Below are 11,898 nucleotides of genomic sequence, written 5' to 3' on the forward strand. Positions count from 1 at the left end.
GTAAGATGAAAACTTAAAGTGGTTTTAATTTGCATATCCCTAATTATTAGTGATGCTGAACACCTTTTAAGACATTTCTTATCCATCTTTACTTCTTCTTTTGGGAACTCTCTGTTCAGCTCCTTAGCCCATCTTTTAAGTGGGTTACTTCTTTTCTTCTCTGTTTTTTGTTTGTTAATATATTCTGGGTATTAAACCTCGTCAGATGTGTTGCTGAAGATTTTATCCCATTCTGTGGGTTTTCTCTTCATTTCCTTGGTTGCTTCTTTTGATGTACAGAAGCTTTTTAGTTTAATGAGGTCCCACTTGTTAATTCTTGCCCTTGTTTCCTGGGCTATTGGTGTCTGGTTTAGAAAGTCCTTTCCTACACCTATATCTTATAGGTTATTGCCAATGTTTTCTTCTAAAAGTTTCAGAGTTTCAGGCTTGACATTGATATCTTTGATTCATTTAGAGGTGACTTTTGTGCAAGGTGAAAGATAGGGGTTTAGTTTCATTCTTCTATAGGTGGAGATCCAATTTTGCCAGCAACATTTGCTGAACATGCTGTCTTTCCTCCAATGAGTGTTCTTGGCCACTTTGTCAAATATCAGGTGTCTTAAATTGCATGTGCTCATGTTTGGGTCTTCAATTTTGTTCCGTTGATCTATGGGTCTATTTTTGGCCAGTACCATGTTGTTTTTATGAGTATAGCTCTGTAACACAGTTTAAAATCTGGAGAGATGGCTCAATGGTTAAGAACACTGATCTTGCAGAGAAGACCCAGGTTCCATTCCTAGCACCCATGTGGCAACTAACAACCATTCATAGTTCCAGTTCCACGGGATCTGACACCTTCTGACATCCATAGGCATTGCTTGACACAAAGTTTCCTAGAGAAAGTGATAACTGCAAAATGGAATTGCAAACCAGTGATCTTTTGGCATTGCCATATTGCTGGATAAAAGGCACCCAGCACACAAGAGACATGAGTAGAACCCTGAGACACTTCGAGGAAGAGGACATTGAACAGAGTCTTGCCTGGCAGCTATTGTGAAGGGGAGTGTTTCTTTGTGCCCTGTGCTGGGCAGCTTTAGTGTCAACTTGACACACGTGGGTTGAGGGAGCCTCAGTTGGGGAAATGCCTCCATTGAACTGGCCTGTGGCCATGTCTGAGGGGAATCTTCTTGACTGTTGAGTGATGTGGGAGGGCCCAGCCCACTGTGGGTGGTGCCACCCCTGGGCAGGTGGGCCTGTGTTGCATAAGAAAGCAGGCTGAGCAGGGGCCAAGGGAGCAAGCCAGTAAGCAGCATTAGTCTATGGCCTGTACTCCAGCTCCTGCCTCCAGGTTCCTGCCCTGAGTTCTTACCTTGGGCTCCCTGATGAACTGTGACCTGGGACATGTAAGCTAAATAAACCCTTTCCTCCCCAAGTTGGTATTGGTCAGAGTATTTTGTCACAGCAATGGAGAAACAAACTAAGATATACCTTTTCTCTGATTGCTTGAAATAAGGCATTGAAAGGACTGGTGTATCTTATCACCTCAAGCCTTCCTAGGTCTAAATCTACCTCTGAGAACTAAAAATGTGACATTTCTTGGTAAAGAAAGAGATAAGCATATTAAGTAAAAAGAACTCACTGTCCATGGAATTTTTTAAAGCCATAGTTCTGGGTTAATGACAGCATGTATCAACATCTCCAAATTTAGTCTATCAGATGCCACCCCCTTCTAGTTGTGAGTAGCTCCAGATTCTAAGCAATTATCAGGCCAGGTGTAGTTGCACACAACTTTAATCTCAGCTCTCAGGCGGCAGAGGCAGGTCAGTTAACAAAGAGGTTTTCAGTTAATAAACCGTTTCTAAGTTTCAGTGTGGAAAAACAAACTTCTCAGAATTGCAGAAACAGAGAATTGTATTGAGATGCAGGTATATCTGGAAGAGAGCATTCTGCCTGGCTAGTTGTAAGTTCCCCAGGATTGTAGAAACAATGTACCCCTGGAACTTCCTGCATGAGATATTCTGCCTGGTGGCTGCAGTGGGGGTGGCTGGGCAGAAATGCAGGGTGAGGCAAAAGTCAGCTAGAATAACATGGAGTCAGTTTTTCCATGTCACACACCACACTCAGAGTACCTGTGAGGAAATGCTTCACGTCCAGGGCACAGGCCCCACCATAGTTGGAGACACCACGGGCTGGGTACAGCATATGTGAAATAAGACTGAACAGAGTAGAATGTGACTGAAGAAGCAGCAGCCTGGCACAGGATCCTGAAGGTGTCGCTTAGTGGGAGACCTAAAAGTGACTGTGGATTGAGCACTGCCTTCCACCTCTGCCGGGGTTATCTACATGGGCTCAGTGCAAAACATGAATATGTGTAAAGTCGACTCACCAGGAGTTTTACATAAAGCCAAACCAACAAAAAGTGTGGAAAAGAGGGAAATAAAAACCAGAGGACACACCTTTCCCAACAGACAAAGATATCAGAGACCTACTTTTAAAACGATCAATAGCCGTATAGACCACTCGAAAAAGCAGATGAACAAAGGAAGGAAATCAATTCCAGACCTAAAAGAGAAAGTTAGCAAAGCAGATGAAATGGTGAACAATTTTGGAAAGAAGCACTAAAACATAGAAGAAAAAATGTACCAGGAAAGCTGAAATTGTGAAAAGGAGACAGACAAATGTGGGAAACAAAAGGGTCAATTAAGCAAATAAAAACATAGTAGAAATCTGCCATAGCCAACAAGACCAATCAGAAGAACAAATCTTGGGATGAAGGGTAAGATCAAAATAATTACGTATTTATATATATGAAAATATAGCAAAAATTAATAAGCAGGTACAAAATTTCCAGGAACTATGGGATATAATCCAGAGATCAAATATAAGAATCTATGGGGTAGTGGGAGGAGCTGAGATACTCTAGAGGGATAGAAAATTTAGTCAATAAAATTAAAATAGAAAAATTCCTAAACGGAAGAAAGAATAGACATTCAAACATAAGGGGTATTCATAGCCCCAAATAGACATGAGCAGAAAGACTCCACAACATACCACAACCAAAATGTCAAAAATATAAATCAAAGAATCAATATTAAAATCTCTAAAGGAAAACCACCAACTCACATACAAAGGCAACTACATATAAATATCAACATTTCTTATCAGCACACATAGAAGGCTGGAAAACCATGGGATGGTATGATTGAATCTGAATGCAAGTTACTGCCAACCAAGTTTCTCTACCAAGCAACGTTCTCTCTTAAAACTGATGGAGAAATAAAACATTTTCAAGATGAGCATGAACTAAGCCAATTTATTACAAGCTGTCATCATTAGTTAATAAAAATCTCCCATGATGAACTAGAGCCTCTGAGCCAAATGCTCTCCAAATTGGTTTTGGTTAGTGCTTTATCACAGCAACAAAATCAAACAAGGACACAAATTTGTATCAGAAAAGTGGGTTCGTTGCTGTGACAAACCTGCCAATGTTGTTCTGGGGGAGGATTGTGGAAGGATTTTGGCATTTTGGCCTGGAGAAGCCACTGAGTACTTAGAGTGATGAGCTGTGATGGCTGCTCTCATAGAAGACCTGGGTTTGAGTCTCAGCACCAACTTGGGGGCTAACAACTGTAACTATAAATCCAGTTCCAGGAGGATCCAATGCCTCTTCTGACCCCCACAGGCATTGCACATCGGTACACTTACATACAGACAATATACTCATACATGTAAAAAATAATAGCAAATAAAATACAAGAAAGAATTTGTGGAAGAGAAAATTTCTGTGATTTGCTTGGACAATGGATATCTGGTTATCTGGGGTTGAGGACTTGGCTGTGATTTATTGGAGACCAGCATCACTGAGATGAAATCTTCTGGGAAGTATTTCTCAGTGTCAGCACACAGAAGCTGTGGTCCAGAGGAGGCCAGGTCTGCATCTCAAGCCAACAGCTGAACATGACAATGTGTAAGAGTTTTCAACATGGTGCTTGTGGGAGGCATGAAAGATGCAGGATTAAAGGGCTCATGGGGAGAATCTGAGGTTTGACACTGAGAACCCAGGGGAGGCAACTGATGAAGGGGCAGCTTCATTTGCAATTGTGTCGCTAGAGTTCTCTCTGGGTCTGTTGCAGTATCAGGCAAACATATAGCATATCTTTATGTGTATTTATTATTATCATGGGGGGAGGGGAGTGACTTACAAAGAAACAAGCACCCAGTGCCTAGCTTCGCGCCACTCAGCTCCACGCTGCAGCTCAGAGCCTGCCGTATCAGGTTGCTCCCACTACACACCCATGGTCACCACTAGTTTTCACCCACGCCTCAGGTGCCAGTAGTCTAGCCCCAGGTCCATAAGTGCCAGGCCATTCTGTCCTTGAGTATGACTGGCTGCTGTGTTCCCCACGCTGCAGCTGTGGCTCCTGTCCCAAAATGGAGCCACAAGCCCCTCCTTTCACAGCTAACTCTCCATAGTCAATTCTCTGCAGCATGCCCCACCCCTTGGAGGAACCAGAACCCCTGGGGAACACAAATGGATACACCAGGATTGGATGTGTCTTGGATAGAAGCAGAAGACTGGCACTTAAGAAGCCAAGAGAGGCCATTGCTGAGGATGCAGCCTCAGTTACAGTTGAGACCCCAGCACAGAGACACCAGGATCTAGAGATGATCACCAAGGACAGCAGCAGGTGTGGAATGGAGCTGACCGAGTCTAGGAGATAAGCTGTGTGTGCTGTGGATGAAAAAAAACCAGGAAAGTGGAGACGCCCAAGCCCTTTAGAGCCCAGAAACATTTTAAAAATCTTTATACGCCCTCCCCCACTGCACCCTCCCATACCCCCCGCCCCGCGCCCCCTACTGGATTTCATGCAGTCTGTCATTTATGTTCAGGCCTATCAAGTCAAGTTATTGTACCCACCTCAATGCAAGTTCATCCACTGGGGCCTAGTCTATCTAAAGTCACTCCTATGAAGATCAACTCTCCCTCACCCAGCAGTAAATGGGTGCCAATCGTTCTTTTGCTAAGGTTGGGGCCTACTGCCCATTTCCCCAGTTCTATGCTGGTCTTTTGTCTGCTTGAGTTTGCATAGTCTTGTGCCTGCTGACACCAGATATGGTAGGGCCCAGCCCACTGTGGGTGGTGTCATCCCTGGGCAAATGGGCCTGGGTTGTATAAGAAACATAGCTGAATAAGCCAGAGGAAACAAGTCAGTAAGCAGCGTTCCACGGTTTCTGCCCCAGCTCCTGCCTTAAGTTCCTGTCTTGGCTTCCCCTGGTGACAGACTCCGATTTACAAGTCAAACAAACCCTTTCCCCCATTTTAGTTCTATTGCTGTGATACAATCACTGATTAAAACCAATTTGGGGGGGATTACAGATCACAGTCCTTCTTCAAGGGAAACTAAGGCAGGAACTCAGGGCAGGAACCTGGAGCACAGGACGTGGAGGAGCGCTGCTTATCGGCTTGCTATTTTGGTCCACACTCAACTTTTCTTTTTTTTTTTAACTTTTAAAAAGTTTTTATTTATCATTTTTATTTTATGTGTGTGGTGGTTTGAATGAAAATGTCCCCCATAGGCTCCAAGTATTTGGACATTTTGTCCAAGATGATGGAGCTGTTTTGGGAGATTTTAGAAGGTGTGGCTATCCTGGAGAAATCATGTCACTTGGGCTGGGCTTAGAGAGTTCTTAAGCCTTGCCAGATCTCCAGTCTGTCTCTTGCTTCTTGTGCCTGCATGGTGATGTGAGAGGTTAGCTTCTGCTGCTCCTGCTCCAGCCACCTCCAGCCACCATGCCTCCCTGCCATGATGGACTATAATTCTCCTGGAACCATAAGCTCAAATAAACTCTTTCTTCTATAAATTTCTTTGGTCAGTGTTTCTATCACAGCAACAGAAAAGTGACTAATACAGAAATTGGTACCAGAGAGTGGGCTGTTGACTGTGAAGAACCTGACCATGTGGGGTTTTGGAGGAATGTGGAAGACTTTGGAAGTTTGGGGTGCTGGGATTCAAACTCGGATCTTCTGCAAGAAAAAACAGTGTTCTTAACCACTGAGCCATCTCTCCAGCCCCATCTGCTGCTTTCTTATACAACAGAGGACCACCACTTCCCAGAGGGTGGCACCAAGTACAGTGGGCTGGGCCCTCCCACATGACTCAACAATCAAGAAAATGTCCCACAGACATGGCCAACTCAGTGAGTGAAGTGACATACCCAGGTATGTCAAGTTGACAACTAAAGCCATCCAACACACCTCCCCTGTTGGTTTTGGTCAGTGTTCTATCACAGCAACAGAAATCAAACTAACACACTAGCATTGCAGAAAATGGTTAACAGAATCCTAAAGGATTGCTGTACAAAAAGAAAGAAGAAAGTCAGTCCCATCAACAGCACAGGAAAGAATGTGTTTCATAAGAATTAATCTTTTGAGTTTAAATGTAAATGGCCTCAAATCACAAGGTAAAAAGCACAAGCTAACTGACTTGTGTAAAAAGCAAAATCTAACTATTTGTTCTATCCAAGAAACTGCCTCATTGGCAAAGAAATCCATAAACTTAAATTCAGAGATGAAAGTCAACATACAAAGCAAACAGAAACCACGAAGAAGCTGGTATCACAGTTCTGAGATGTCACACAGCAGACCAAACAAAATAAGAGATGGAAGGTTCTCAAAAAAGTGAAATTAGAACTGCCATATGACCCAGCTATACTACTCAGGTATATATTCAAAGGACTGTGCATCTACATACCACAGAGATAATTGCACATCCATGTTTATTGTCACACTTGACAATAGCTAAGAAATGGACTCAGCCTAGATGCTCATCAGCAGATGAATGGATAAAGAAAGCACGGCACATATATACAGTGGAATTTCATTCACCTCTAAAAAAAAATGAAATAATGATATTTTCAGGGAAATGTGTGGACCTGGAGAGTTTCATATTAAGCAAAATAAGCCAGACCCAGAAAAATGAATGCCACATGGTATTCTCTGATATGTAGAAGATTCCAACTATATATATATATGTAGTCATGACACCAGAAAGGGACCACAAGAAGGGGGAAGGATCTTACAGGAGGAGAAGATAAAAAGGGTAACAGAATACATGTGGCAGGGAAACCGAAGGGGCTATTAGAGCAAGAGTGGGGAGTGGAAGGGATGGGGGAGGGGACTGAGGAGGTCAATAAGAGCAAATTATGTACAAAAATGTTCATTTAAAACGACGAATTTAAAAACTAGAAATGGATTATTGACAAACACTAACATTACCTTGACATGACCCTAACCCTAGGATGTATTATTATTTCTGCTTAATAAAATAAGAAACAGGGATTAGTGCACTGTACATATTTTCCTACGTTTGTGCAATTCTCAGTGTTACTGTTGAAGTCCTCTGATCACAGTGTTTGTTGCTCAGGGGTCTGAAACGTCAGAGTGCATTGTCATAGTCCAGCCAGCTTGCTAAGGCACAGGAAATCACCTGCCCTTCCAAACAAAGTTTGTCCGAGTCAGTGTTTGAAAACTGGCAAAATTTAAGGAAAGCAAATTGGTTATTTAAAGTGACCTAGCAACAAGAGGAAATACCATGCAGTCATTAAACAAAATTGTGAAAAGAATATTTAGTGACAAGAGGCTATAAAAAGCATTTATGTAAAACTGATATCATCATTATGGAAAAATAATTGTATATTAAGCAAGACATCTAGTGTAGCAAATGATCATTACAGTTTAAATCTAAGTCTGGAGATTTTAAGTACTTTTATTCTGTGTTTTCTTTGAATTTTTCAGTATTTCTCCTCTGAATATGTACATATATACGTATATACATACACATATATGTTTTCAGAAGAATTATAAATCAATTAAAAATAACAGAAAACTTTAATAATTGGGAAAGCAATCGACATCAAACTGTAAAGTCATCCTCAGTAGCATTAACCTTTGTATTATATTCAAGGACGATTGGGTGGAAATGATTATTTTTCATAATATTTGTTTTTCTCAAAACTGGATATACTAGTTTCCTGATTGGCAATAAATTAAGGGAGCATTAGCTATCAAAATATATATTTTTTGAAGAGAAGACTGTCTTTTTATATGCTAAAAACCTGAGAATAGAGCAGTAAGAAATGCAACTCATGTGGTATATTTATCAAATTTCTGCTGCCACCCAGTGGCTGCTCCCTCCGTTTTATGTACACTGTTCACTGTTCATGTAGCCGAATGACTAATGAAAGTTGCTCATAAAAGAATATACTTGTAGGCAAATCCATCCTGCCTTGAAGAAACAGTGATTTTGGAGGTCTAAAATGATCAAAGCATGCCAACTCAGAAAAATTCTTTACTAGAACAGTAGTTCTAAGAGGTTAGGGGACCACATGAATAATCCAGCACATTCTAGCTAGTCCACAAATTCGAGTATCTCCTTCTTAGAACAGATTCCAGACTAGGCAGATAATTCAGTCAATCGGGTGCTTGGTGCTCAAGCACGTGGTTCTGAGTTCAATTATCAGCACCCACATAGAAAGCAGGGCAGTGTGGTCCTTGCTTCAATCCTACTGCCTGAGAAGTAGGTGTGAGCAGATCCTCAGGGCTCACTAGGCAGCCTAGCTGACTGGCAAACCCCGAGTCCTAGTGAGAGAGCCTGTCTCTGAAAACAATATGGAGAATTTCGACATAGACCTGTGGCCTACACACACACACACACACACACACACACACACACACGCACAAAGATTCAGTATGTAAGCCAGTGTCTTCACAGGTTTTAGAAAACCTTGAGATAAGATTTGAGAGACACACACCAAAATATTTTTTAGCATTAGTAAAGGAGAGATAAGAGAGGCAAATACTGTCACCTCTCTCTTTCTCTCTCTTTCTCTTTCTCTTTCTTTCTCTTTCTCTCTCTTTCTTTCCTTCTTTCTTTCTTTCTTTCTTCTTTCTCTTTCTCTCCCTCTCCCTCTCTCTCTCTCCTTCTTTCTCCTTTCTTCTTTCTTTTGAGTTGTTATGGTGAATATATAATATAATAATTTTTAATGCCCATACAATGCTTCAAGTGCGACAAGGAAAACGCTCTGAGCTCAGGGCTAGCGGGTCATTATGACATTTTGGGGGGTTACAGGAAACTATGTAAAATAATCTTCAGGAGGGTAAAAAAAAAAAAATCTCACTTTTCCCAAGGGAGACATGAAAATAAGAAAGAGTCAACTTGGAGATATTTTTGTACAAAGCAGGGTCATTGGGGCCAGGGAGAAGCTGTGTCAGACAAAGGTGAAACGGAGAGGCCTGTTGAAAGACAACTTACAAAGTTGAAGCCATAACGGAATCAAGCTTTTTGAAAAGACAGTGTCAAGATGTAATTTAGGTGTTGTGGGGAAATGAATTAAAAAGACCTCTTCACAGAATAATGAAAAATTTCAAATTCTGATTGAACCACAGTGCCCTATGGTGATTGTTCTAAACACGACAGACAGACTGGAAACCTGACATGTAACTGTGGAGATAAGACTGTGTCCGGGCTCTTAGGAGCTGTTGATTTTGAAGTGGGAAATGGGTTTTGGAGGAATCAGAGGACTGGCAAAGAGTTCCATTTGAAGCCTTGGGTCTCTCATTTCAACATTGATCTTTTTTTTCTTCTTTATCTTTTCTTTGTTGTTTCTGGACCAAGCATTCACTTGGTATTTTTTTTTATTTGTTTGTTTGTTTTAATTTTTAAGTTTTTGAATGCAAGTCTTTTACCTTATGTCATCCTTCGGGGGAGGCTTATGTCTATCTGACTGATTTTGGAAGGATGAAGTGCTTTTACTTCTTGTAGAATTAGGTGTGCACAAACCTAGGAGGAGTAAGCTTTTATCATTCTCATTGCCCCGACCTGAGACATGATTTTCTATTGCATTTTAAATCAAGAATGTGTAAAATAGCGTGGACTATGCTCACTTGAATTATGTTCCTAAACATCTTAAATCAATTAATCAACATTTGATTCTGCAGTTTTAGATCAGTAACAGTTCATACATATTTTCTGATGAAACTACTAATGTTATATAGACAAGATGGGAAATACACTGAGAAATGAAAGAATTCACTTCTGTCGCTTTGTAAGAGTAAGAACTTGCTGATCTCCTGTATGCAAGGGGCTTCCTCGCTCTGCTATTTTATCCTCTTCACTTTTCTCTATGGAATTATCATGATTAAAGACAAAGCTTTGAAAAATGATGCGAGGGTCAGAATAAAGGCACAGCAATCATCTGGACAACACCAAATGGTGTTTTAATATTTTTATCTCAAATTCAGCATCATTTGGAATTGTCTCAGGATACACACACACACACACACACACACAGAGAGAGAGAGAGAGAGAGAGAGAGAGAGAGAGAGAGAGAGAGAGAGAAAGAGAGAGGGGGGGCTTGAAATTTCAAACTGCCTTCGAAGTGTTAATAAAGTTGACATTGTTCCAATACTATGGTTTTATGTGTAGTGTGGTACTTCTCTAAGTGAACAAGTTCTGGTGTCAGCTCCTCAAGTCTTACTGCCACTTTTATTCTTTACTCAGTAACTATGTACTTTTTACCATAATTAATCATCTTCGTGGGGATCAGAGTTTTGCAAATGTGCCAAGAATTATGATGGATGTTTGTTGAGTTTCTGCCTTCAAATTTGAAGCCCAAGGAAGGAGATATAGGAAGTTCCTTCTGTTGTGGGCAGCTCAGGTGATTCTGAGGCAAGTTTCAGAGAGTGAGACCTGTGGTGGTCCAAGTGAGTCCTCCACCTTAATGTTACACAACCCCAACAACCCCTCAGGCCCTTCAGTCCTAAAGAAGAGTACATAGGAAAAGCCACCAAGCTACATACCTGTGGACAGGGGAGCTAGCACTGAGGGGAAAAGGTGTGATTGATTTGTGAGAAAAGACAGGGTCCAGGTCTCCAAACACTTAAGCTTAGCTCGGTTTCCAGGTTTGCGCACAGGAGAGTAATACTTTTCCTTCTTCCTCGCCTTGTGAATTGACTGTCAGATCCAGGGTTCCTGTCTCGTTCACTTTACTTTTTTGATTTATTTGCATGTTCTCCATATATTCTATTTCAGTAAGGGAATAAAAGCAAGTTTTGATGAATTAACATTGACCACGTGAATTTTAATGTACTTAATAATTATTTTCGGTTAGAATTTTCACTCATGAGCATCTTACTTAAAAAGAAAATGTTTCCTGCTGGCTAAAAGTGAAGCTTTTTAGCTTTAATTCACTTTCTATCTCGTTTTCAGCCCTTATGCTGAATCAACTAGAATTATGTAATATTTTTACATATTACAGAAGGCATCAATGTCTATTTCTTGAGAAAAAGCTCCATCATGTAAACAAGCATGTTTTACTCTAAATTCTGGGTAGCATATTTGACACTAGAGTCATATGCTACGAATTTGTGCAGAGACGCCATTATGGCCTTTGTTTCAGTTAGTTTTCTATCATGCATGGTTCTTCAGACATTGTGGAGTTTTAAGCTAATCACCAAGGGTTTGGCCTAATTCTGTAACACTTGCCTACCTGAAATGGTTTTTCTAACCCATAATTCAATGATTTCAAGATTTTTTTTCTCTGCTTTTCTTACTCATGTTCTGAAAATAGGTACTTAGGGTTCCTTCCGCCTTTAGATAGGGTACTCTGAGATAACAGATAATTACTATGGTGTTAGAGATGAGCTGTTAGAACTGAATAAGTCTCAGAGCTGTGAACTATGAAGCAGTGATAAACCGTAACAAATTAGATTACCTGTGGGGCCTTTGAGGGCTTTTTAAAATAATTACTTACATTTTGGAGAATTTCTTACATGAGTACCATATTTACACCACTTTCACCCCTCAGCCACCCCCTCAACTCTTCCATGTTCTTCCCTCTCAGTTTTCCGACCCTTTGTTA

The sequence above is a fragment of the Nannospalax galili genome, unplaced genomic scaffold (assembly GCF_000622305.1).
Source record: "Nannospalax galili isolate Female #2095 unplaced genomic scaffold, S.galili_v1.0 scaffold252, whole genome shotgun sequence".
NCBI lineage: Eukaryota > Metazoa > Chordata > Mammalia > Rodentia > Spalacidae > Nannospalax > Nannospalax galili.